Genomic DNA, 5,270 nt, shown 5'->3' with positions numbered 1-5,270 from the left:
CCTTAGCTAAACTAAGTTACTCACAACCTAGTAAGCTTAAATTTTTTTAATAGAAATGAAGTGTTCATACATGAGGAGAGAGAAAGTTTAGATAATGTGATTAACTAAAGTTTTAAGGTAAAATCTTCATGTTTTAATGACAATTTCATGTTTACTTTGATTATTTGAATATGAAAGTGTTGTAGATGAAGAATATTGATTTTTCATATTTTATGATATTTATGTGAAATGAAGAGAAAGAAAAGGAAGAAGGTAGAAGGAGTGTAGGCAAGGAGAAGCAAGTAGACAAAGCTTGAAGTAAGTCTAATTTAGCAAACTTTGTAATTTTTTTAGAATTTTCTTTACCTAATTAGATTTTTGGAAATAATAAAATTAATGAACATGTTATTTTCATGCAATTTAGTATTCTTAACTTAATAAATATTTGACAAGGGCGTAGTAAGTGAATGTGAGTATTGTGGATGTGATTTAAGTGTGAAGAGAAAATGACTAAATTCTATAATGTTGAAAAGTTATGTGTGATTTTGAAAATATGAAATTTGATCGTATTTGTGATGAATAATGATTTTATAATAACGATAAAACCCTTTGTAGACAAGTTTTGAACTTGTGGGATATAGATGTCATGCTATTAGGAATATCATAGCGCGTTCATGAATTTAGCATTCTAGTGCTCTTGAAACTTGCACTTCGGTGCTCTTGAATTTAGCACTTTGGTGCTCCTGATTTAATACTTATCTGCTTTTGTATTTGTGGTTTTAGTCCATTTATCTTTCTTGTTCACTCAAGTCTACAATGGGTAAAATTGAATGATATATGATCAATGTGTAAATGATAAAAGTATGGTAAGTGGAAAAATGAAGAATGACCTTGTTGTTATTCTTTAATTAAGGCTACTTACTGTGATCATGTTAAAATGTTTTTTTATTTATTAAAATTGTTAATTAAACTCAATGGTAAAGTTTGAATTCTTTATCACTTACTAAGCTTTCATAAGCTTGATGTACACTACAGCAAAACAAACTTTTAGTGACGTTTTTTAGGCCTATAGCGGCGCTTAGCTAAAATTAATTGTGGCGTTTTGATAAGCGCCGCAAAAAATGCTGCTATAGCTAACATCGCAAAAATTTGTGGCGTTTATATAGAAAAATGCCGCTATAAAAATGACTTTTAGCGGCACCTTTTTCACAAACGCCACTATAGAACAAGACCTTTAGCGGCGCTTTTCCACAAAGGCCACTATAGAACAAGACTTTTAGCGGCGCTTTTCCCACAAAAGCTGCAATAGAACAAGACTTTTAGCACGCTTTTCCCACAAACGCCATAGAACATGACCTTTAATGGTGCTCTCCCACAAACACAGCTATAGAATATGACCTTTAGTGGTGCTTTTCCCACAAACGCCGCTATAGAACAAACCTTTAGCGACGCTTTTCCCAAAAAAACCACTGTAAAACAGGCCTTTAGCGGCTTTTTTCCCACAAACGCCACTAAAGAACATAACCTTTAAAAAATATTTTAATTAAATAATATTTATTTCTATGATAAATATTATATTATGTTTTATTTTTTTAATTTAAACTTTAAACTATATACTTTTTAAGGATAAAAATATTAATTAAATTAAATTTTCTATTAAAAATTTAACTTTAAAACTAAATATAAAAATTAATGAATTTAAATTTATGATTTAAATATTATGTTTAAATAAATGAGCAATCTACCTCATAGCTCATCTGATCTATATTAACTCGGCCAATTATAAAAGAAGCTACAAAACATGTAGTAATTAACAATCATGGTTAAAGAAGCAAATACACAGTAGCTAGAAAACCCTATTTTAATAACACCAAATTCAAGTTCCAACTAAGATAAACGACCATGGAATGCAACATTAAATAACATTCCACTTGAAGAAGTGCTAAGCCTTGGCTTTTCCAACTTGAAGAGATTGAATCCTCTGCTACACCTTCAATATCTAAAGGATGTAAAATCAAATGATTAGATAAACCAACAAACTTGGTAAACAACAGAGATGCTAAAAATAAAAAATATATATAGCCATTAAGGCTCAGAAAAATATAACAAACAATTATGTGCAGCTTTAGTAGCATGTTGAACCATACTAACAAACAATCTCAATCATAGCTCTTCCATGTGTCACAAATAGGCATTCTTTCTAATGATTGTCTAAACTATTCAATTGTTTAACAAGGAACAATAGTATTAATTTGAAAAAAGCAGAATAGAAACATGCTGCACTACTGTTGTTTAACATTATATAGAAATGTCTTATATAGCATAAAGGAGAACTAAGGCACATAAAAAAGAAGAAGAACACCAACCGCTTCTCTTTTGCTGTCAAGTTTGCTCTTTGATATGATGTACAAGGACTAATTTATCAAATTTTTAAATAAAAAAAGCAAAATACAATTGACTCCTAGTACAGGATACTCTATGATACTTAAACTACATTGACAGCAATCCATCCACAAAACTTCAATTAATGCATGTAATTCCACTCAAAAAGCACCAACCAAGCTTAACTACAATTGGATACTTGATGTTTCTCAATTATAGATTTTAACCATAAAGCTTAGCCAATTGTTGTCCAAAGCTCAAACACTATACTAAATAAGATGTTAAGAAAATTTCAGAATTGGTCACTGTTTTTATCACTAATGTTTATGTTCTTCATCCATGAAAGAAATGGAGTTCTAGAAAGAAGGGAAGAACCTATTAAGATTAGCAGGCAAGGAGTAGAAGTTTTCAGTCCTGGTATCTGCATTGAAGCTCCTGAACTTTTCCCACCAATGGCTGCCATTATCTCGCCTGATTGAGTCGTGCCAGTAACTATGGGTGCAATCCAAGAAGAAAGCCACCATGATTGCCACAGTTGCCGGTGATGAAAATATTGTTTGCATGACATTGTTGAACTGTGTAACCAATAAGAAAAAATCAGGTTGCTTTCAATGTATAATGATAAGACTGTAGGGGAAAAAAATGCAAATCAAATAGACACTCACCCATGTAGATTGAGTATGAACTGGACCATACCAGAAACTAGTCGATACTCATTGAAATATTGAGATATTGGAAGGCCTATGAAGAGAGAAAATCCCAGTATAAACTTGGTTCTGAAGCTGTTTAGGTTGCAAAACTGAAGGAGACCGAGACCAGCTGAAGCTGTGCTCAATCATGGTGTTTGAAAAAAAACCCAAGTCAACTCACATTATATTGTTTAAAGAGTTTACATTATACCAACATAAAAGATGCATACCAACATAGGCAAAGAGGGGACAGTACAGAGCAGCAACAATTGGTAATGGTATTGAAGCCAAAATAGCACCAAATTTTCCTGTTCATAAGCATTCACACTATGAATATATGAGCTCCCAATAGAATTTATTTATATGCAATACCAATGTACCGTACCGAATACAGAAAGGAAAAGCATGAACAATACCGATATTTGAACGACTCTCCGCCTTCTAACTCTTGTTAATCCCAAAAGACCGGCATTTTCACTAAATTGCAGCAAAGTTGAATTAGATGAGATATCAATGTTGCGTACTAAAGATGGACATATAGACATCATCATTGCAGCAAAGTAAATGTGAGTTACACTGAAGCAGTGGAGGCAGTTCCTGTACCAAATAAACCATTCAGCAAAATGGCTACTTCCTGGAGTTTACAAAATTCAAGAACTTATTAGAATTTGGAACTAGTAAAATGGAGATCACACAATCTTAGGAAATGCATAAGGTGAAGAGATTAAGATCATTTTATATGTACCAGCCAACCGACACCGCGACTATGTACGGAAGGCGGAATAGGAGTGGCACTTGCATATCTCGATGCTGCAATAAATTTACCAGTAGACTGCCAAAGGAATGAAAAAGAAATGAAAATCAATAAAGGGAATTTCATATATATAAAATTTTCATTGAAACACATATATTTGCAGATGATAAATATATGAAGACTAACATCCCAGAAGTCACACCTCAATGAGAGCAACAAAAGAGGCAGCTATGACTGAAACAGCATCACCAGCGTGGAAACTTGGTCTTCCCCATTGCAATGGATATGGAACCCTTATCTTATAAAGAAAACAAACCAACACATTATCAAAATCTAATCAAATATCATTAAAATCTACCAACAGAACATTAGTTACATGTTAATAAGTTCCATACCAAAGCCATTCAGTGTACTCTTTACCTATGTTGCTTTTGAGCTCTAAATAATGTAAATTAGCCCATGTATATGACAGGTAATGATAATAGAAATTTCAGAATATCGATATCTTAATGATGGCGAGTTTCTTTCTGGCTAGGGTTTCGATGGACACGCGGCGGCCGACGGGAGCTAGCAGTTCCAATAGACCATGAACTCCCATTTTAGCTTGCTCAGTAAGAATTCAAAATCTTTTGTTTTTTTTATCGTCAACTTGTATAAGCTGAAGTAGGAGGAGGAGGAGTTACTGCTGTTGATGAGGGTGGTTGAGAAGAAGAGGAGCTTAAAGTAGCAAAAGTAGGGGAACTATGATGATGAAGACGGTGGTGGCGGAGGCATTTTTTATTGCTTACCTTTCATAAAAACGCAGTAAAAAATTATTTTATTTTGAATAAAATGAAACTGTTTTGATCTGCTAAAAATTCTTTTATTTTATTTGCTAAAAGTTATTAGTTAAGTTATTTTATAAAATATTTATTATTACTATTTTTTATAAATTAGATTTTTATAAAAAAAATCAAGTACTCTCAAAATAAGTATTGTATATTTTAATAAGAAAATAAATAATTAAATGGCAATAATTAATTATTAAGTTAGAATTATCCAATGTAAGCGATTAATCTCTCACATGTCAAATTTCTATTAAAGATTGAGACGTTAATCATGATTTTATATTATTCTTTTTCAATCTAATCTCCATTTTATTAGAGTATTTTAATAATTTTAGTTTTTGTATTTCATTTTTATTTGTTATAATTTGGTCCTATCCAAAATAGATAGTTAGATATTCATATCAATCGGTTACTTTTTTTATTTATTTATCAATTTTTTTAAATCTAATATTTAAATATATCAAATGGTTTAGATTAATTATTTTTAAAAATAAAAGCATTAATTGATTGTATAAAATTTCATCATTTAACAAATCTTAACTGAACCTTAAATCCTAAACCATTTAATATATATAAAGTTTATTTATTATCTCTTGAATAATTTAAACTATAATAATAATTTTAATATATTAAAATTAA

At 30.9% G+C, this 5,270-nt stretch overlaps 1 long non-coding RNA gene across 3 annotated transcripts; it reads right to left on the bottom strand.

The window, feature by feature from the left end:
* Nucleotides 1-2,040: 2,040 nt before the first annotated feature.
* LOC107926623 (uncharacterized) lies at nt 2,041-4,640 on the bottom strand. 3 transcript variants are annotated; one of them, XR_005930294.1, is made up of 7 exons: nt 4,225-4,611; nt 4,007-4,102; nt 3,796-3,882; nt 3,467-3,647; nt 3,281-3,358; nt 3,027-3,186; nt 2,041-2,936 (listed from the first exon to the last, which is right to left on the bottom strand). It is a non-coding gene; the product is annotated as an uncharacterized lncRNA (long non-coding RNA). The 3 variants fall into 3 exon arrangements; XR_005930293.1 differs by having other exon boundaries at nt 2,044-2,936; nt 3,467-3,527; nt 3,626-3,647; nt 4,007-4,611; XR_005930292.1 differs by having other exon boundaries at nt 2,045-2,936; nt 3,467-3,527; nt 3,626-3,684; nt 4,007-4,640.
* Nucleotides 4,641-5,270: the final 630 nt, after the last annotated feature.

The sequence above is a fragment of the Gossypium hirsutum genome, chromosome A07 (genome assembly GCF_007990345.1).
Source record: "Gossypium hirsutum isolate 1008001.06 chromosome A07, Gossypium_hirsutum_v2.1, whole genome shotgun sequence".
Lineage (NCBI taxonomy): Eukaryota > Viridiplantae > Streptophyta > Magnoliopsida > Malvales > Malvaceae > Gossypium > Gossypium hirsutum.
This window is presented reverse-complemented; position numbering and strand designations above follow the sequence as displayed.